Source organism: Pseudophryne corroboree, chromosome 3 (assembly GCF_028390025.1).
Source record: "Pseudophryne corroboree isolate aPseCor3 chromosome 3, aPseCor3.hap2, whole genome shotgun sequence".
NCBI lineage: Eukaryota > Metazoa > Chordata > Amphibia > Anura > Myobatrachidae > Pseudophryne > Pseudophryne corroboree.
The window spans coordinates 258498884-258521102 of NC_086446.1; the positions used below are offsets into that span (position 1 = coordinate 258498884).

A 22219-nucleotide genomic window follows, 5' to 3' on the forward strand; every position below is an offset into this window, starting at 1 on the left:
TCCTGTGGTTGTCTTCCAGGTTCCAGCTCCTGTCTCCAGACTTCTGCTATAGAGACCCGCACCAGCATTCCATCTGCGGTGTAGCCTGACTCTCCGATCCATTCTGGACTCACCTGTTTCCAGCTACAGCAATCACCTGCTTCCAGCCGAGCTTCCAGCAGTGTACAACTTCTCTTAAAGGGCCGGTGTCCTTTCTGCAGTTTACCACTCTCCACCGGTATTATTATTTCATCGCTCTCAAGTCAATCACCTGCTTCCAGCCCAGCTTCCAGCAGTGTACAGCTTCCCTTAAAGGGCCGGTGTCCTTTCTGCAGTTTACCACTCTCCACCGGTATTATTATTTCATCGCTCTCAAGTTCGTTTATTATTTAACTGGTTCCAGCCAGTATCCACTCCGTACCAACAACAGTCTGGTTCCAGCCAGTATCCACAGCAGCCGTTTTACCTTCAGCAGCCCAGCCTTTCCTGGAACACCAGCTGGTACGATCCTGGGTTCTCTCCATTGCTACAGTCAGGCCTGGTAAGGACTTTCCAACTAGAAGATTATTAGAACTGTCTCACACTACCAGTGCCTGTGGCCCTTGCCACCCTGTAGTACCCAGGAACTGTATTATTGCCCTGCTGACTTTTATGTTTTCTTATTTTCTGCTGTGTTACGGAGTTTGTCATAATAAACATCATTGACTTTTATCCTGGTTGTCGTGGTCACGCCTTCGGGCAGTTATTCTACATGTTACTTACATGTCTAGGGGTCTGATACAACCTCCCAGGTTCCGTTACATCTCAGCCCCTACAACTGAGGTTGCCTCCCGTCAACTCAGGCCCTCAGTTGTGACAGTAAGCACTGACCTAATGAATCCAGCCGGAGACCAGGATCAAGCGGCCAGGCCGATGCAAGAACTGGCAGCCCGACTTGAACATCAGGAGGCTGCACAGGGCCACATCATCCGCTGTCTCCAGGATCTCTCCACACGGCTGGATGGGATTCAAACGACCCTCCGTGGACCTGGCACGTCCGGTGCGTCCACTACAGTGACACCAGCTGTAACCCCACCCACCTTACCCATTTCCAGTCCACATCTTCATCTTCCAACGCCAGCAAAATTTGATGGATCTCCAAGGTTCTGCAGGGGATTTCTCAATCAATGTGAAATCCACTTTGAGCTTCTACCTGGCAATTTCTTCAGTGACCGTACCAAAATTGCCTATATCATCTCCCTTCTCAGTGGCTCAGCCCTTGACTGGGCATCACCTTTATGGGAGAAGTCTGATCCCCTGCTATCCTCCTATACTGACTTTGTAGCTACATTCAGGCGCATCTTCGACGAGCCAGGCCGGATAACATCTGCTTCATCTGAGATTCTTCGTTTACGCCAGGGAACACGTACCGTGGGACAGTATCTTATACAGTTTAAAATCCTGGCATCCGAACTGGCATGGAACGACGAGGCCCTGTATGCTGCATTCTGGCATGGCTTATCAGAACGCATCAAGGATGAGTTAGCTACCAGAGACTTGCCCTCTAAGTTGGATGAGCTAATTTCTCTTTGCACGAAGGTTGATCTACGTTTTAGAGAGAGAGCAACCGAGCGAGGAAGATCATCTACTCCTAAATCTTCTGCTCCTCCTTCTCGTCAACCATCTCCATCCAAGGATGAGCCTATGCAAATTAGTCGTTCCCGTCTATCTCCTGCTGAGCGCCGAAAACGTCTCTCTGAGTCTCTCTGTCTCTACTGTGCAGCTCCGTCGCACACTATCAATGCCTGTCCCAAACGTCCGGGACTCCAGATCCTAGTTCGCCAAGGAGAGGGCCGGCTAGGAGTGATGATCTCCTCTCCATCTCCTCATGACTGTAACCTCCCAGTGTCGCTCCAAATTGCTCAACGTTACAGGAACGTCATTGCCCTCCTTGATTCCGGAGCAGCTGGGAATTTCATAACCGAAGCTTATGTTAAACGGTGGTCCCTACCCACCGAGAGACTGTCCTCGTCCATCTCTTTGACTGCCGTGGATGGCAGCAAGATTTTTGACGCAGTCATTTCCTTAAGGACTCTTCCAGTTCGTCTGAGAGTGGGAGTTCTTCATTCTGAGTATATTTCTTTTTTAGTGATTCCAAGAGCCACACATCCAGTGGTTTTAGGCCTTCCATGGCTCCGTCTCCACAACCCATCAATTGACTGGACGACTACGCAAATACTGGCATGGGGTCCCTCCTGTGCTGGGACTTGTTTAGCCAAAGTTCTTCCTGTTTGTTCTTCCTTCCCCAGGTCAACTGATGTTCCGCCTCCTCCATATCAAGACTTCACGGATGTGTTCAGTAAAGCCTCTGCTGATATCCTTCCTCCTCATAGAGAATGGGACTGCCCAATCGACCTCATTCCAGGGAAGGTTCCACCGCGAGGCCGAACTTATCCGTTGTCTCTGCCCGAGACACACTCCATGGAAGAGTACATCAAAGAGAACCTGGCGAAGGGTTTCATCCGACCATCTTCTTCTCCAGCCGGCGCAGGCTTCTTCTTCGTTAAGAAGAAAGACGGTGGTCTGCGTCCGTGCATCGACTACAGGGGTCTGAACGACATTACCGTCAAGAACCGATACCCTTTACCCCTGATTACTGAGCTCTTTGATAGAGTTAGTGGTGCAACCATTTTCACAAAGCTGGACTTGAGGGGTGCCTACAATCTCATCCGAATCCGTGAGGGTGACGAGTGGAAGACCGCCTTTAACACCCGTGACGGACATTATGAGTACCTCGTCATGCCCTTCGGATTGAGCAACGCTCCAGCAGTCTTCCAGCACTTCGTGAATGAGATCTTCAGGGACATCTTGTACCGCCATGTCGTGGTTTATCTAGACGACATCCTCATCTTTGCTAATAATCTCGAAGATCATCGTTTCTGGGTAAAAGAGGTTCTTTCCCGTCTCCGTGTCAATCACCTCTATTGTAAATTGGAGAAGTGTGTGTTTGAAGTTAAAACCATTCCGTTTCTAGGTTACATTGTGTCCGGTTCCGGACTAGAGATGGATCCTGAGAAACTCCAAGCAATCCAGAATTGGCCTATACCCTTAAGCCTCAAAGGGGTCCAGAGGTTCTTAGGGTTCGCCAATTATTATAGAAAATTTATACGAGACTTTTCCACCATTGTGGCGCCTATCACTGCATTAACCAAGAAAGGTGCTAATCCGTCCAAGTGGTCCGAGGAAGCTACACAGGCCTTTCACCTTCTGAAGCAACGGTTCATCTCTGCACCAGTTCTGAAACAGCCTGACACCGACTCTCCTTTTATCTTAGAGGTAGATGCCTCCTCCGTTGGAGTAGGAGCAGTGTTATCCCAGAAGGCCAAAGATGGACATCTACATCCTTGCAGTTTCTTCTCCCGGAAGTTCTCCCCAGCTGAGCGCAACTATGCCATTGGCGATCAGGAGTTGCTAGCCATCAAGCTCGCTCTGGAGGAGTGGAGATACCTGTTGGAGGGAGCTTCCCACTCAATCACCATACTTACCGACCACAAAAATCTTTTATATCTCAAAGGCGCACAATGTCTCAACCCTCGTCAGGCCAGATGGGCACTTTTCTTTTCCAGATTTGACTTTAAACTCCAGTTCTGTCCGGGTTCTCAGAATCGTAAGGCCGATGCCCTTTCCCGCTCATGGGAGCAAGAAAATGAGTCCGAGTCTGCAGACAAGCATCCTATTATTAATCCGTTGGCATTCTCCACGGTAGGGATGGACTCTACGCCTCCACCAGGGAAAAGTTTTGTTAAGCCAGTTCTAAGGAAGAAGCTCATGCATTGGGCCCATGCTTCCCGTTTTGCTGGACATACAGGCATTCAGAAAACCCTTGAATTTATTTCTAGGTCCTACTGGTGGCCAACTCTGAAAAAGGACGTTATGGAATTTATTGCCTCCTGCCCAAAGTGTGCCCAACACAAAGTCTCCCGCCAGTCGCCTGCGGGGCAACTGGTTCCATTATCTGTTCCCCGTCGACCATGGACCCATTTGTCGATGGACTTTGTTTCCGATCTACCTATCTGCAACAAGTTTAATACCATCTGGGTGGTAGTTGACCGGTTCACCAAGATGGCACATTTCATCCCTCTCACCGGTCTTCCGTCAGCTTCCAAGTTGGCTCAAGTGTTTATACAAGAGATCTTCCGACTTCACGGTCTTCCTGAAGAGATCATCTCGGATCGTGGAGTACAATTTGTAGCCAAATTTTGGCGAAGTTTGTGTCAAGCCCTCCAAGTCAAGTTAAAGTTTTCCACGGCTTACCATCCTCAGACCAATGGTCAAACCGAGAGGGTGAATCAGGACTTGGAGGCCTTCCTCCGTATATATGTGTCTTCCTCTCAAGATGACTGGGTTCAACTCCTTCCTTGGGCCGAGTTCAGCCACAACAATCAATACCATTCCTCATCTTCTTCTACACCATTCTTCATTAATTATGGATTCCACCCTAAAGTCCCAGAATTCCAACCGCTTCCCGCAACTTCTGTTCCAGCAGTGGATGTCACCTTGCGTCAGTTTTCAAATAACTGGAAGAACGTCCGCGCAGCCCTGCTTAAAGCCTCATTCAGGTATAAAAAGTTTGCCGATAGGAAGCGTAGAGCGGTTCCTGCTCTCAAGGTGGGTGATCGTGTGTGGTTGTCCACGAAGAATTTGAGGTTGAGAGTTCCCAGCATGAAATTTGCACCTCGCTACATCGGACCCTTCAAGATTGAACAAGTCATCAATCCTGTTGCCTACAGGTTACAGTTACCATCCTTCTTGAAAATACCCAGGACATTTCATGTTTCTTTGTTGAAACCGCTGATCCTGAATCGGTTTCATTCCGCACTTCCTCCAGCTCCCAAAGTTCAGACTCAACGGGGAGTCGAGTACGAGGTGGCCAAGATTTTGGACTCGCGTTTCCGCTACGGTCAGTTACAATACCTCATTGACTGGAAGGGCTATGGTCCTGAAGAACGCTCTTGGACCAATGCCTCAGACGTCCATGCTCCTGCCTTGGTCCGAAATTTCCACGCAAAGTTTCCTTTAAAGCCTAAGAAGTGTCCTGGGGCCACTCCTAAAGGGGGGGGTGCTGTCACGATCCGGGTATCTGGACGCCATTACTTACCCTTCAGATGCCTCCTAAGGCTGGCTCAGCATTCCAGGACCGGATCCCGCTGTTTCTGAGTTTCCACATGCAGAATGTCAGAGTGGTGATTTCATCAGCCGCGGCCTCCGCTGTGCCCGCGTGGTTAAATGTGCGCTTGTCAGTCTGGCGTCTCCTGTCTCCTGTGGCCGGCGTCGCCATTACTGTTTCAATTCTCACATGGATTACAAACCAAACTTCCCTCCAAGTGTCTGCATGGGCGCAGCCATCTTGGTTTTTGTCATCTGATCATTTCCACCAATCTGCTGTCTGTATTGTTGATTTGCATAATTGCCTAGCCAACCCCTTCCTTGCTGCAGGTATAAGTAAGCTGTGCCTGAACAAGGAAGGCGTCAGTGCTTTGGTTGTCTAACCTAGTTCCAGTTTGTCTCTCTCCTGTGGTTGTCTTCCAGGTTCCAGCTCCTGTCTCCAGACTTCTGCTATAGAGACCCGCACCAGCATTCCATCTGCGGTGTAGCCTGACTCTCCGATCCATTCTGGACTCACCTGTTTCCAGCTACAGCAATCACCTGCTTCCAGCCGAGCTTCCAGCAGTGTACAACTTCTCTTAAAGGGCCGGTGTCCTTTCTGCAGTTTACCACTCTCCACCGGTATTATTATTTCATCGCTCTCAAGTCAATCACCTGCTTCCAGCCCAGCTTCCAGCAGTGTACAGCTTCCCTTAAAGGGCCGGTGTCCTTTCTGCAGTTTACCACTCTCCACCGGTATTATTATTTCATCGCTCTCAAGTTCGTTTATTATTTAACTGGTTCCAGCCAGTATCCACTCCGTACCAACAACAGTCTGGTTCCAGCCAGTATCCACAGCAGCCGTTTTACCTTCAGCAGCCCAGCCTTTCCTGGAACACCAGCTGGTACGATCCTGGGTTCTCTCCATTGCTACAGTCAGGCCTGGTAAGGACTTTCCAACTAGAAGATTATTAGAACTGTCTCACACTACCAGTGCCTGTGGCCCTTGCCACCCTGTAGTACCCAGGAACTGTATTATTGCCCTGCTGACTTTTATGTTTTCTTATTTTCTGCTGTGTTACGGAGTTTGTCATAATAAACATCATTGACTTTTATCCTGGTTGTCGTGGTCACGCCTTCGGGCAGTTATTCTACATGTTACTTACATGTCTAGGGGTCTGATACAACCTCCCAGGTTCCGTTACATCTCAGCCCCTACAACTGAGGTTGCCTCCCGTCAACTCAGGCCCTCAGTTGTGACACTCCACCTCTCTGGCTGCTGGGGACGTGGTCGATAATCACATGTTTCAATGCACTTAACGGATGTCCTTTAACTGCAAAATGTTGTGCCACTGGCTGATCTGATGTACCGGACTTGATGGCTGCTGAGATGGCTGATCTATGCAATGCCATTCTCTGTCTCATATCCCTGATGGTTTTACCCACGTATCCTAGCCCACACGGGCATGTTATCAGATAAACAACGTGGGTCGTAGTGCATGTTAACACATGTCGGATACTGAAGGCCTGCTCTTTTTTGGGGTGTTTAAATGTCGGTACTACTATCATGTATTTGCAGGTGGTACATCCCAGGCATTTATAACACCCGGGTGGTTTGGTCAAAAAATTCTCAGTAGGGGGGATTTTCCCGAATCCAGTAATATCAGAGTGTACTAGGGTGTCCTTGATATTTCTCTCCCTGGTAAAGCAACACATCGGTCTACTAGATTTAAAGCACTGCAACTTCTCATCACTTGCCACTATGGGCCACAAAGCTTTAGTGGCCCTTTGGACCACCGGGCTCGATGTAGAGAACTTATTGGTCCACGGGATAACATCTTTAGTGTTTCTTTTTGTTTTCGTTAGCAAATTATCTCTTTCTAATGCTAACACTTCACGTTTCTGTTCCTGGAGTTTCCCTCGGTCGTATCCCCGCTTCTCAAATCTTTCAACCACTTTATCCAATTCCTTTTCTAATGTGCTTCTGTCGCTGTGTATCCTCGCTGCTCGCATCAGCTGGGACCTTGGTAGTCCTCTGATTAAGGGTTTCGGGTGTGTCACGAACCGGTCTCTTACCTCTGCGGGTTCTGGGGTTCATCCGTTGCCAGTGCGGTTGCTCGCGGTGCTGTGCGCCCGTGTGGGGACACGGCGTGATCAATGGCACAGGTAATGCAGAGTCTGGGAACTGTGAGTGCGGGGACCAAATGGCCTAAGGCACTGCGGTGTGTCTGCTGTATAGGAGGTGGCCATGTTGGAGACCAAATAGCTAATACAGAGCACTTGTGAAAACACCTGTGGGCAGGTGTAAGCCAATCCCGTGCTTGTGCTGCCTTTAAGTAGGCTGGGATTATGTTACTCTGGGCCAGTGCTTTGTTGTATCAAAGCTGTGTTCTAGCTCTGAGCTCTCTCCGTGCATTCCTGTGTGATTCCCGTGGTCCAGATATCGCCTCCGTTCCCAGAGGTCCGTCTGCAGCCTTCACTGCTGAAAGATCCACCGGCTCTCTGCTGTGCTGTCAGTTAATTGCACTCCTATTGGAAATAGTTGGATTCCCAGTGTCCTGCATGAGGTTACCTTGTCAGTCTGCCTATCATTCAAAGTCTGGAGGATTCTGTTTCTCTCAGCTGTTCGTTTGTTCAACTCTGCATTTAACCCATTCATCACCTTGTCTTCTACTACAGTTTCACAGTGATCTCCGGAACCCGCAAGTAACCCAATTCAGTACTTTTATTTGCTATGTTGTCATTACAAGGATAATTCATCACAGTCTCTCAGTTAACTCTCAAAGCTCCATTGCCAATTCTTACAGTTAATTCTCCATGTCTGCATTAACCAGTTAAGCACAATCTGCAGTTCAGCATCAAAGCTTGTTTATATTTGCTATGTTGTCATAACAAGGATAATTCTTCAGTCTCTCAGTTAACGCTCAAAACTCCATTGCAAATCCTTAGTTATCTCTTCATGTCTGCATTATCCAGTTAATAACATTCTGCAGTTCAGCATCAAAGCTTGTTTATATTTGCTATGTTGTCATAACAAGGATAATTCTTCACAGTCTCTCAGTTAACTCTCAAAACTCCATTGCAAATCCTTACAGTTATCTCTTCATGTCTGCATTATCCAGTTAATCATATTCTGCAGTTCAGCATCAAAGCTCGTTTATATTTGGACAATCCAACATTTATTCATCAGCTTGTTTTGCATATGTTTCCATGAACATTTCTTTTATGTATTTTTGAGTTTTCTCTTGCATATTATTCCTGCAATACTTCAGTATAATATGATGATTAACAACTTGTCAGTTAACTCTTTACTGAATTGTTATTTTGAATAAATATATGAATCGGAACTTTCTTCGTCCTCCCTGCTTTCTTCATAGCCCAGCACCTACACCTGTGGTTGGTCCCGGGTTAACGGATTCACAAAAACACCCGGACCTGACAGGGTGGTGGCTATCTGCCCTTAACAGGGTATTCTTATCAGTAGGTTTGGTGTATAGAGTTGTGGTCATCATACTATTTGTAATATTAATGGACACGTCAAGATAATTCATGTTCGTCTTATCACATTAATATGTAAATTTGATGCACGATGCTTTAGAATTGATGCTGTCCATTGATGCCTTAAACAACTCTCTCCCCCCTGTCCATAGCATAAACACATCGTCGATGAATCGACAGTATAGCAGTATGTGTGGAGCGATTTCTCTATTATCAAAGAACAGTTTCTTCTCCTCCTTAAACATAAAGACGTTAGCGTACGCCGGCGCTACACTACTCCCCATAGCACATCAATTTTGCTGGAGATAATATTTCCCATCAAACAGGAAATAATTCCTGTGTAACGTAAGGTATAGTAAGTGCATGAACAAATCCTTATCAACTCCCATCATTTTTTTTTTTTTTTAAATTCTTTATTTTTCATTTTGCAATATAGAACATTTTCCAAATATGTCAACATACATATCAAAAATAGAACGTAGACAGCAGTCTCATAACTTATCAACTGTAGTTATAAAACATCAACAAATGGTTGCGAAAAAGAGAGATTAACAGATTCATATATGTTATCTTAAACTGTGTAACGTTCGGCAGAAGTTACAGAATCTGAAATAAAGAGCAACCCCGTAACAATATCGCTTAGTAACACAGTATTTATACAAAGTGTGAGGTAGCAAACATTTGGAAACAAACAAAGAGAGGAGGACAAGGGGAAGAAGGGAAAAAGGGGGAAGAAGAATGGGGGGGGGGGGAGTAAATAGGCCACAGACGTAAAACATTTAGAAGCCAGGGCGGGGGCCTTAACAACCTCCATCATCAGTGTATATTCAGGGTGCATAATCAGCATAGGTCTTAAAGTCAATCCAAGGAAGCCAGGTAGCTATATAGTCTGAGTATTTGTCTAAGGCGGCAGAATAAACATCTTCCATATGCATGTAAAAATCAATGCGTTGGAACCACTCCCATATAGTCGGTGGGTTAGTGGATCTCCAATGCACCAGGAGTACAGCTCTTGCCGCATTATTTAAGTGCTTAAGGAGGGACTTCTTGTAGCGGGAAAGGGGTATATCTGAATGTGATAATAGCCAAAAGTCCGGACCCGGTGGAACTGGGCCTCCCAAAATCTTTGTTGATAGATCCATAATTGTATTCCAAAATGGGGCAATTGACGGGCAGTCCCACCATATGTGGATCAGTGTACCAGTATCCCTACTACATCGCCAGCATAGAGGGGAAACTGAGGGGTAAAATTTATGTAGAAGAGACGGGCATCTATACCATCTCGTCAGTAATTTGTATTGTGCTTCCACAACGTCCAGGCTAGTGGAGCATTGTGCCATAACCTTGCAGTGTGTGTCCCATTGGATCTTGATTCCCCGATGCATTAAATCTTTATCCCAGGCGTCACAAAAAGAAGGGACAGTAGGAAAGGAACCCTGTTGAAGAATCTTGTAGATACCCGACACTACATGTGAGGGGGCTATCTCCTGACTGCACATGGATTCAAAGGGAGTGAGAGCCTTATAAAGGTCCATCGCCTCCTGCTGTGAGGTAACAAAGTGGTGTACCTGAAGGTAGAACCAATAATCTTTAGCGGGTATGTCGCCCGTTTTCGGTATTTCAGAGAACGTTTTGAGTTTGCCATGTGCAAGCAAGTGAATTACCCTAGTCACACCCGCCCCCCCCCCCCCCCATCTAGAAGCAATCTTATTAGACCTTCCCGGGGGGAATAACAGATTATCGAAAATAGGCATAAGGGATGTTCGTTTAGACGAGATTCCCATCTTGTAGCGAAGCGTCCGCCATAAAGCTAAGGTGGGCCCCACGGTGGGATGCGATGAGCGACTAAATCTAGGAGACCAGGGCACTGCCTGTAGGTTAAGATTGGTGGAAGAAGACTACAGGTCAACCCACTGCTTCCTATGTGGAGTGGGGCGGGACCAGTCTACAACTCTATGCAGTAGTGTGGCATGGTAGTATGTAGAAATTATAGGTAATTGTTGTCCGCCTTGAGATTTCAGCCTAGATAAATGGCTATGCTTGAACCTAGGCTTCCGGCCGCCCCGAATGAAATGGCTTATCGCCTTGTGTGCTTCAGCTAAGAATTGAGGGGGAAGTTTCAAAGGGACGGTTTGAAAAAGGTATAGCAACCTGGGGAGAATGTTCATCTTCACTATATTTATACGGCCTAGCCATGAGAACCTCTGCGTGAGCCAGTGCCTCATCTCCTGTCTCAGTTTGCGAAGTAGAGGGGTATGATTAATATTAGCTATAGTAGTGAGTGCCGATGGGATTTAAATTCCTAAATATGTAATATGGGATTTTTGCCATGTGAATTGGAATGATTGCGACAAGAGGGATGCCGTGGCAGGTGGGAGCGTGACATTCATTGCCATAGATTTCGAATAATTAATTTTAAAGTTCGACATGTCTCCGAACCGCGCAAATTCTTTCATAAGGTTGGGTAGAGAAATCAAAGGATTCGTTATGACCGCCAATAAGTCATCTGCAAAGAGGGCCAGACAATGGTCAGTTTTGCCCACCTGCAGGCCCGCAATGTTAGGGTTGCATCTGATCGCACGAGCCAGGGCCTCCATGCATAAAACAAAGATTAAGGGTGACAGCGGGCAACCCTGGCGTGTGCCGTTGGAGATTGATATGGGTTCAGAAAGGACGCCATTCACCCTAACCCGAGCAGACGGGGCTCTGTATAATGAGAGAATCCTCTGCAGGAAAACATCTCCCAGACCCAAGCGCCGAAGCACTGCCTCCATAAAATCCCAATCCACCCGATCAAAGGCCTTTTCTGCGTCTGTGGAAAGGAGCATGAGAGGAGTATCCGTTATCTGCGCGTGCGCTATCAGATCAATGACTCTAATAGTATTATCCCTTGCCTCTCTGCCCATAACAAAGCCGACCTGATCAGGGTGTAGTATATCTGGCAGTAATCGCCTAAGGCGATTAGCCATGAGTTTTGCAAATAATTTAACATCTACATTTAATAGCGATATCGGCCTATAGCTGGAAGGGAGCGTCGGGTCTTTAGAGTCCTTTGGGATGACAGTAATATGGGCGCTCAAGGACTGGCTCGATAAAGGAGCCGCTGATGATATGGCATTGCAGGCATGCAGGAGAAGGGGGCCGAGTTTATCCTGAAAGGCCTTATAATATGTGACTGGGAAACCATCCGGCCCTGGGCTTTTACCATTGGGAGACGACTTTAGGGCAGCCAGCAGTTCTTCCCCAGTAAAAGGGTCATCTAGGGCCCGAGCAATGTCCGTTGGGAGAGTCGGGAAAGTGATTTCATCCAAAAATTTCTGTATGTTGTGTTTGTGATCTTTGCGTGCAGTTGATGTCCGCGTAGAGGTCAGGTTGTACAAGGCTGAGTAATAATTATGGAAAATCTCCGCTATCTCTGTATCAGAGGCCCGGGATACCCCGTCAGCACCCGTGAGTTTAGATATGTACGTTAAAGATCTCTGAGCTCTAAGAGCACGTGCCAGAAGTTTACCGTGTTTATTTCCCCATCTATGATATTTATGTCGACATTTACGGAACGCCCTGCGGGTACCGTCGCTGAGTAAAGTATTAAGAGCTTGCCTCACTGTTTGGAGTTCGGCAAAGGTGTCCGACGCCAACGTGGACTTATGAGTCAGTTCCAGTTTTTTTATTTTCTCTAGTAAGGCGTTTCTACACTCAACCTTCTGTTTTTTCAGACGCGAGCCTAGTTGTATGCACTGGCCTCTAATCACACATTTATGTGCCTCCCACAGAGTAACCGGGGATACATCACCAGTCGCATTCAAAGAGATGTAGTCGTCTATTGCTGTCTCAATTTGGGCTCGGCAAACAGGGTCCCGAAGGAGTTGTTCATTGAAGCGCCAGTGTTTGGGGGGGGGGATGACGGAGAGAAAGTGTGAGCATAATTGGGGCATTGTCTGATATTGTTATTTGGCCGATAGTTGCATCAATCAATAGATCCAGATGGGCATGGCTCACGCAGAGGCAATCTATTCGAGAATATGAGTTATGTGGGGGTGAGTAAAAGGTAAAATCTCTATCTGAAGGGTGCAGAAGACGCCAAGCGTCAACCAGTTGAAAATCATGTAAAACAGCTCTAAATCATCTGGACTCTCTAAGAGTATTCCGTGGAGACCCAGAGGAGGAATCCAAGCGGGGTTTAAGGACCCAATTAAGATCTCCCACTACCAAAGTACCTATCAGGTTTTGCTCGATTAGTTCTAATGATTCCCTAAGAAACCGAGTTTGGCCTCTGTTAGGAAGGTAGAGATTTACAAAGGTGAATGTCTGATGGGCTATGGAAGCTCTAACCAGAATCCCCCTCCCATCACCCATCAACATTTCGGAGACATCCAGCAGTCTCAGATGCTTGGCAAAAAGAATGGCAACACCCCTAGCCTTTGCTCCAGAATAATCGTTAAAGTAACCATTGGGAAAATGACGAGAGCGAAGACCCGGGGAGGCCCCCTGCTTGAAATGTGTTTCCTGTAAGAAAACAACCTCTGCTCCATCAGTATGTAAGGTGTGTAGTAGGCCTGATCTCTTTTCAGGGATATTTAAACCCTTCACATTGTATGAAACAATTTTTAAGCTAGCCATATAGAAAAGAAAGCAGGGATCGACTGACTGAACGATATACCTTGACTCCGACTCCGACACAGTGCCGCACCATAAATAACCTGAAATTGGTAGTGGCACAGGAGGGTGGGGGGGGGGGGGGGGGGGGTAGGTGGGTGAACACATGAGGAAAGAAAGGAAGACATAGGTATTTTAACATAGAAAAAGAAAAGGAGAAACCAAAAAAGAAACATAGACAACAACATATAGTAGCAGTCTCTGCATTGATAGCCATGGGTATAAATTGAGCATCCCATGGTCTAAGAAATGTACAGCAGAGAGGGGGGTCCAAAGGGTGATACCGGGTTCAACAATTTTAGATAGTTAAGTAAAAGGGTATTTTAAAGGGATACATCATGGTCAGGAAGGAAATGGGCGGAGGGGAACCAATCAACCACCTCCTCCCACCTCGCCACCTAATCCCACATAGCCCACAAGAAACCTCCCAGGTTAGTCACGTAAATAACTTCTAACATTAAGAGAGTAGTAGGCAATCTCAGGGCAGTTGAAGCTCATACATTAAACAACCAGTAAAAAGATCAATGTGAGCAATCAGTGAGGTAACATAGAAAAAAGGATATCACAATTTAGGATGGCAGACGCAGTCATGAAATTTCAGATGTTTCATCAGTTCTGCCAGTCCGATTGCATCGTCTGGAGGCGCCCACTCTTTTCCAAGGTTCCCTGCGGGGTAGCGCCGTAGTGGGAAGCTGCAGGGGGTCCGTCCAATTTGACAGTGAGATTAACGGTAGACCCAGTGCGGTGCAGAATGATGGGACACCATCATAGTCCTCAAGAACATATCGGTTCCCATCACGGGTGACTTGGACGCTTAAAGGAAAGCCCCAGCGGAATCTGATATCCTTCTTCCGAAGAGCTTCCGTGAGGGGGTGGAGAAGACGCCTCTGCTGTAGGGTCACCCAGGAGAGGTCCTGGAAAATCTGTATGTGGTGGCCATTAAAATCTATGGTCGAGGCCTGTCTGGACTTCTGTAAGATAGTCTCTTTCACCTGAAAGTAATGTAGCCGGCAGATGACATCTCTGGGCCGCTCCGTGGGCGCTCCCCTCGGCCGTAGTGCCAGGTGTGCTCTGTCAAACACTATTTGAGAGCTGGGGTCGGCACCAAGAAGGCCGTTGAATATTGTAGTCAATGCCGCAACCATCTTCGGGTAGACCTTTGACCCTCAAGTTATTCCGCCTACCTCTGTTATCTATATCATCCAGTCTACGTCTCATTTCAGTGGTGGTACGTGAGTATCGAGATACAAGATCGTGGAGGTCGGCGAGCTTAGAGTCCGTTTCATCTCTGTGATCTTCCAGGTCGACCACTCTGTTTGCTACTTGCGTGAGATCAGACTGGATGGTGGAGAGACTCGCTTGTAGGGAATCATGAATTCTTTTTTCCATATTGGATAAATCTTGTTGAATGTCTTGGCGAGTCGGAAGAGAGCTTAGTTGCATGAGGACTGCCGCCACATCGGCAGAGTCTTTACTGGCAGGCCCAGCTTGGCGGTGTTTTGGAGAGGGCGGGGCCTTAGCCTCCTCCATGATGGTTGACGGCAAGGAGTCAGAGAGAGGTGTGGAGGTGGTGGGGTCAGGAACGGGGGTGACAAATAGAGTATGAAAGGCTGCAGCTTGTGTGGTTGCTGATTTAGCTTTTGATGCTTTACCAGAGCGGCGCCGTCTTGTCATCTGTCTGAGTGAAGAGAACAGAGTCCAGAACAGAGCCCCGAGGAAGAAAACATTAGGACATATCCTAATTAGAAGTATAACCCGCTATCCCCTCTGCGTGGCTTGGTCATATTATAGCATAATATACGTCAGGCGAACGCCTGTAAGCACTGGAGTCAGCAGTCTGGCAGCATATAGAACACGGTTGGTCATGTTCCGCTTTTGGTGTTCACATAGCCCCGGTGGGGAGGCCGCGTTGGCACCGACGGCCGTTAGGAAGATGGTCGCCGCGGAGCAGCAAGGGAGGCAGTTCATGTAATGTGCCTCAGTTAGGCTCTTCAAATAGGATGCGGCTTTGGGGGAAGTCCTCAGGAGGCAATAGAGGGATTCAAGGTGGCAGGTGATCCGCTAGGGGTCGCAGCGGCTAGTTGGAGGACGGGGGTCACAGAATCCACGACTCGGCCGAACCTTGCATGACCCGGTTAAAGGTCGCGAGCGTCTGTGTGGCCGTCTCCCGATCCCGAGATTGTGGGAGCCAGCGGGGAGACTTCAGGTCAGGGGTTTAGGAGGGTATCCCAGATTTCAAAGGATCTACAGACGTGGGGCGTCGGGTCCTCCTCTGTCCGCGGAATATCAGGGTGGCCACTTCTATGGAGCACCTCCGTCCGGAGGCCTCAAATGTCCCGTTCTCGCAGGCTGCGATTGCACATGAGGGGCCCAGGTGGTGAAGGGGTACAGAGAGGGGAGCGCTGGCGCGCGTGCCGGCAAAAGTGGGGCAAGCTCAGTCACCCACGCGTAACTCCCCCTCCCGTCCGGGAGTAGTACCAAAATTTTGCCCCCGGCTCCTGCAAGGCGAGAGGGCCGCAACCCGCAGAGTCGGCCTAAGCCTCCTCCCGATTCCGCGGCTCCCTCCCACCAATGCCTGAGCGTGGGGATAGGAGGACTGGGGCGTGTGTGCAGGGGAGCGGAGAGCCCCGGAGGGATTACGGAAGGGGCAATCGCGGGGGCACAGGCCGGGCCCTCGAGAGGTCAGGGAGGGCACCTCTTACCTCCCGGCCGCCGGCTCCCGTCCCGGTTCACCAGGGACCCGCCGCGGGCGTCCCGACCGCCGGAAGCTGTGGCGTTGATGGAGAGAGCGCCGGGTCAGGTGCCGTGCTCCGCGTCTCCCGCCTCAGGCCCCAGGCAGAGTCCTAGCAAGATGGCGGCCGCCTTCGCTGCAAACCCCGCCGCCCGGAGTTCCAGAGGCCGACAGCGCCGGGCGTCCACAGGGGCAGTCAGAGTAAGGTGGGTGTCCGGCAAGCCCCACACAGGGTTCCAGGATCGCTGGGGAGGGTATCTGGGTATCAGCGCGGCTCCAGGAGTACAGGTCGGGACCCGCGATTACTCCAGGCCCCGGCTTCAGTCTGGGGGGAGGGCCGCAACCCACAGGAGCGCTAAAAAGCACTCCCCGATTCCGTGGTGTCCCCCCAGGGCAATCCAAGCCGGCCTGAGGGCGGTAAGGGAGATGAGTAGATGTGGGTGGGTGAGCCCAAGCAGAGCCGGCCATAGGCATAGGCAAACTAGGCAATTGCCTAGGGCATTTGATATGCCTAGGGGCATCAGCAGCTCCTGCTGATTAAAATGATATGCGGCATGCCTATATTCTGTGTGTAGCATTTCATATGCAGATACAGCCACAGTCTCACACAGTATATAGGCATGCTGTATATCATTTTAATCAGCAGAAGCTGCGTGTGCATCTTAGCCACATAGCAATGCAAATAAGATGCATTTTCATAAAAAAATGTGCCCGACGTTAGCATTGAGGCAAGATTTATAAGGACACATCTGTATCCAAGCAGAGGCAGATGTCACAGTGTTAGTGGCAGTGTGAGTGTTGTGTGCATGTGAGTGGGTTGGTTGTGCAGTAGTGTTCAGAATATGTGTAAGGAGCATTATGTGTGTCATGTAAAAATGCATTAATAATGTGCAACATATGTGTAAGGGGCACTATGTGTGTCATTATGTGTATAAGGGCATTAATAATGTGCGGCATATGTGTAAGGGACATTACGTGTAAAAGGGCATTAATAAAGGTTGTCATAATGTGTAAGGCGCATTATGTTTATAAGGACATTAATAATGGGTCTCATATGTGTAAGGGGCATTACTGTGTGGCATTATGTGTATAAGGTGCTCTACTATGTGGTGTTGCGTATAGAAAGGGCACTACTGTGTCGTCTAATGTGAATAAAGAGCAATAGGGTGTGGTGTAATGTGAATAAGGAGCAATTCAGTGTGATGTAATGTGAATAAGGGGCTCTACTGTGAGGAGTAACGTTTATAAGGTAAAGTGATACTACTGTGGGATGTAATATGAATTATGGACACTATCGCATGATCAAATGTGAATAAAGTTGCAGTACTGTGTGGCGTAATTGGAATTGGGGTTACTATTGTGTGGCCATGCCCCTTGCCAGCAAAAACATACCCCTTTTTGGGCTGTGCGCCAAATGTGCGAACTGTTCCTATTTAAAATATAGGGGTTCAAACCCCAAAATAAGGACTGCTATGGATGAGGGGTGATGGTGCTGGGAAAGTAGTGCAAGGTCAGAGGCGGAACCAGCGGTGGTGCTAGGGGGCACTAGCCAAAATCTTGCCTAGGGCATCATATTGGTTAGGGCCGGCTCTGAGCCCAAGTATTATAAAACGGGCTTTTATCAGGGTGATATGCAGGAGCTCTCAAGCTGCACGTCCTTCTCCTTCAGAAGCCAAGCCACGCCCCCCCTCCCATAATTTTTTCATCCTCCAGGAATTCTCTCGTAGCCTGTAGCCCCTCCCTATGGGGGGATACTAGTGTATAGGCTACAGACATCCATTACACACATCAGTGTGTTAGGTGGTATCTGGACCACTCCCTTAAGCCTTAACAAAAAATCGGTGGTGTCCTTAATAAAGGTGGGTTGTCGTGTTACCAATGGCTGTAGCACACAATCCAGGAACTGTGAAATTGGCTGGTAGAGGGAATCCCTCGCGGAGATGATCGGTCTCCCCGGTGGGTTCTTACTGTCCTTATGGATTTTTTACTGAGTAAAGCGCAGTGACTATCACGCACAGGAGCACGGACACTTTATTCACTGTTGACACTGGGACACTAGTGCACTTTCTAGCACTAAGCACTTTCAGGATTCTCACCTAGCGACTGGAATATAGGGTAACCATGGAGGCATCTAATTTCAGTGACCATAGAAGTACCTCCGGGAACCAGACCATAGGACAGTCTAAAACAGGCATATTCAGCTATGATTAAAGTGACGCTGAAAGGCTGTTATTTAAAGACAAGATCCCTGAAGCAGAGTTACAATTAGATGCACAGGATATATTCCAGCAACTACTTAAATTGAAGAAGAAAGAAACTGATTTTCTTATGCACGGTATCTCGCTGTCCCAATACCATCGGGAGCAAATGGTACCTAGGGGCTTTCGGATTAAAAACGTACCCATGCTGGGTAGATATAACCCAGAATTTTGCTGTAAATGGACGGCAATATTGAATAAATGCAGTTTAGATCTGATACTGTTAGTAGTGGAAGAAGTGGGTAGTGAATTAAAAGCCACTAAGGATAAAGTCGCAGCTTTTGAGATTGAAAACTTAAAGACCCTCCAGGAGGACTCCACCCAAGAATGGATGAAGAAGTTACACGCGCAGTGTGAGCAGTATAAAAGAGAATTGGTGAAATTTAAAAGGAACAAATACCTCATAGTTAAAAGTGACTATGAAGAAAATCAGGTATACAAGTGGCTGATGGGGGGAGACACACACGAAGGGGGTCAACGTGGGAACACCTTCAGGAGTGATTGGAGGAGGATTAAAGATAAAGGCAGGAAGATGTATTATTCATCCAACAGTGACAGTGAGTTTGCGGCACCGGACTCAGATGACAACATGGCCCTAGGTGACAGCCCTTTAGGGGGAACAACAGTCAAGCCCAAAGAAACAAGGGGGCGCCCACCCGTCGAGGGGGTCAAAATAAGAGACTACAGAAGCCGCGCAGCGAAGAACAAAACGTGATCTATAATTTGTCATCTAGGACCTTTACACCAATGGAGGTCAAGGTCCTTAACAAAAGATTGTCGTATATACCGACTAACAGACATGATGCGTTTACTTGGAAACAAGATTTACATAAATTTGCGCGGAAATTAAGGCTTCGAGAGTACTACCAGGACCACAAGGATGACTATACCAATGTAACAGTTTTTGATAAGTTCTTTGCCTCCCGCTCCTCATCTACTTTTGATCCACAATCAACTAATAGCTCACTAAAGACCTTCACTCGGTTACTGGATGATTCTGTGACTCGGTATACCAACACTCCGTCCCAACAAAGGAACAACCTGCCTAAGGAAGAGAGGAAAGCTCTCAAAGATTTAGGTAGTTATCAAGATGTGATCTTTCGCCAGGCAGATAAGGGCGGGGCCCTGGTAATCCAGAACATAGAGGAATACTGGGGGGAAATCTATAGACAGTTAGCTGAATCCAGCACGTACCGGAGGCTTGAAGGTGATCCAACACACCAATACAAAACGGAATTGGATAATATCTTGGATGAAGCTAGACGGGGGGCCTGATCACCACTAAAATAGTGGAAATATTGACCCAACAACACCCATTAGTACCAATCCTATTTACAACTCCCAAAATCCATAAGGACAGTAAGAACCCACCGGGGAGACTGATCATCTCCGCGAGGGATTCCCTCTACCAGCCAATTTCACAGTTCCTGGATTGTGTGCTACAGCCATTGGTAACACGACAACCCACCTTTATTAAGGACACCATCGATTTTTGTTAAGGCTTAAGGGAGTGGGCCAGATACCACCTAACACACTGATGTGTGTAATGGATGTCTGTAGCCTATACACTGGTATCCCCCATAGGGAGGGGCTACAGGCTATGAGAGAATTCCTGGAGGATGAAAAAAAGATGGGAGTTGAGAAGGATTTGTTCATGCACTTACTATACCTTACGTTACAAAGGAATTATTTCCTGTTTGATGGGAAATATTATCTCCAGCAAAATGGATGTGCTATGGGGAGTAGTGTAGCGCCGGCGTACGCTAACGTCTTCATGTTTAAGGAGGAGAAGAAACTGTTCTTTGATAATAGAGAAATAGCTCCACACATACTGCTATACTGTCGATTCATCGATGATGTGTTTATGCTATGGACAGGGGGGATAGAGTTGTTTAAGGCATCAATGGACAGCATCAATTCTAAAGCATCGTGCATCAAATTTACATATTAATGTGATAAGACGAACATGAATTATCTTGACGTGTCCATTAATATTACAAATAGTATGATGACCACAACTCTATACACCAAACCTACTGATAAGAATACCCTGTTAAGGGCAGATAGCCACCACCCGAAACCCTTAATCAGAGGACTACCAAGGTCCCAGCTGATGCGAGCAGCGAGGATACACAGCGACAGAAGCACATTAGAAAAGGAATTGGATAAAGTGGTTGAAAGATTTGAGAAGCGGGGATACGACCGAGGGAAACTCCAGGAACAGAAACGTGAAGTGTTAGCATTAGAAAGAGATAATTTGCTAACTAAAACAAAAAGAAACACTAAAGATGTTATCCCGTGGACCAATAAGTTCTCTACATCGAGCCCGGTGGTCCAAAGGGCCACTAAAGCTTTGTGGCCCATAGTGGCAAGTGATGAGAAGTTGCAGTGCTTTAAATCTAGTGGACCGATGTGTTGCTTTACCAGGGGGAGAAATATCAAGGACACCCTAGTACACTCTGATATTACTGGATTCGGGAAAATCCCCCCTACTGAGAATTTTTTGACCAAACCACCCGTGTGTTATAAATGCCTGGGATGTACCACCTGCAAATACATGATAGTAGGACCGACATTTAAACACCCCAAAAAAGAGCAGACCTTCAGTATCCGACATGTGTTAACATGCACTACGACCCACGTTGTTTATCTGATAACATGCCCGTGTGGGCTAGGATACGTGGGTAAAACCATCAGGGATATGAGACAGAGAATGGCATTGCATAGATCAGCCATCTCAGCAGCCATCAAGTCCGGTACATCAGATCAGTCAGTGGCACAACATTTTGCAGTCAAAGGACATCCGTTAAGTGCATTGAAACATGTGATTATCGACCACGTCCCCAGCAGCCAGAGAGGTGGAGATAGAAATGGAAAACTGCTTAAGATGGAAGCAAGATGGATCTTTAAATTAGAGACTGTACAACCGAAGGGTCTTAACGACCAAATCCTGTGGAATGTGATTAATAAACGTTGAAATACAGGGGTTAATCACTGAGATTGAATTATGTGCTTATACTCTATGGTGGTGGGCTAGTTTCTGTTCTATTGCACGGAGGGATATTGCCCCCTATACAGTTCAAGTAAGGGGGATTGTAGATTTACTATATATAAAATAACCCTGTTTAAGTAAAGTGTTGTAATATGATGGAACAGAGCAGGACTTGTAGTATCTCTAGTAGACCAATGTAATTAACTATGATAGCCTTCCCTGCATGTATACCAGTATACTAGGTGTAGACTGAGTAGGTTAATTATTTATATGATAAGGATGCACGAAGGTTAAACACTTGTTCACTTTTTTATTCATTGCAGACCCTGCGCTGACACTCCGCGGCGAGCGGCTTTTGGTTACCATGGTGACCAGGCCGGAGACCCGACGTGCTGCCTAGCAACTAGACGCCAGGGAGGGTGAGGCGGCGCGGATGACGTAATTCCCGCGAGACGCAGGAGGCCCCCGGCGCGGCAGGAAGCGCGGGAGAAGCTCGTCTTCACGGGTGATGGACACTGGCTTTATAAGGTAAGAGAGGGTTATTGCACTGTATATCACGCCTTGACAAAGGGGCTACGGGCCCCGAAACGTTGGACTGTACATGTGATGTATTTATTTTTCAATACACTTTAACTTTTTACACAAGACCTGGAGTGACGCCGTTTTTGCTCTTATATATATATATATATATATATATATATATATATTCATTCAGTATATTAACCCAGTCAGTATCACCCAATAGCCTCTCTTTCAATTTATGTCCATTTTGTTTGGGGACAGTATTTCTTTGATATTTATTTAGGTACAGTATTTATGCTTTTCTGTTTGATACTCTTCTCAGTTTGAGAAAGAATGTACCTATACACTCTTTTCAGACTTCTCTACATTCAGGACTCTCATTGGTGATTCAGTGAGGTCCTGTTTGGTTGATAACTGACAAGACAGCTCACAGTCTAACGCCAAAAGCAGATCCCCTTG

General features: G+C 47.3%; 1 long non-coding RNA gene across 4 annotated transcripts in view; it reads left to right on the forward strand.

Moving 5' to 3' along the window:
* The window catches only part of LOC135055227 (uncharacterized), a 219555-nt gene that overhangs the window by 101235 nt on the left and 96101 nt on the right, over positions 1–22219 (forward strand). For 3 of the 4 annotated variants that reach the window (XR_010243697.1, XR_010243698.1, XR_010243696.1), the window contains exon 3: positions 21562–21766. The exons of the other annotated variant lie outside the window; for it this stretch is intronic. This is a non-coding gene — a long non-coding RNA (uncharacterized LOC135055227). The remainder of the gene's footprint in view (positions 1–21561; positions 21767–22219) is intronic. 4 annotated transcript variants of the gene reach the window in all.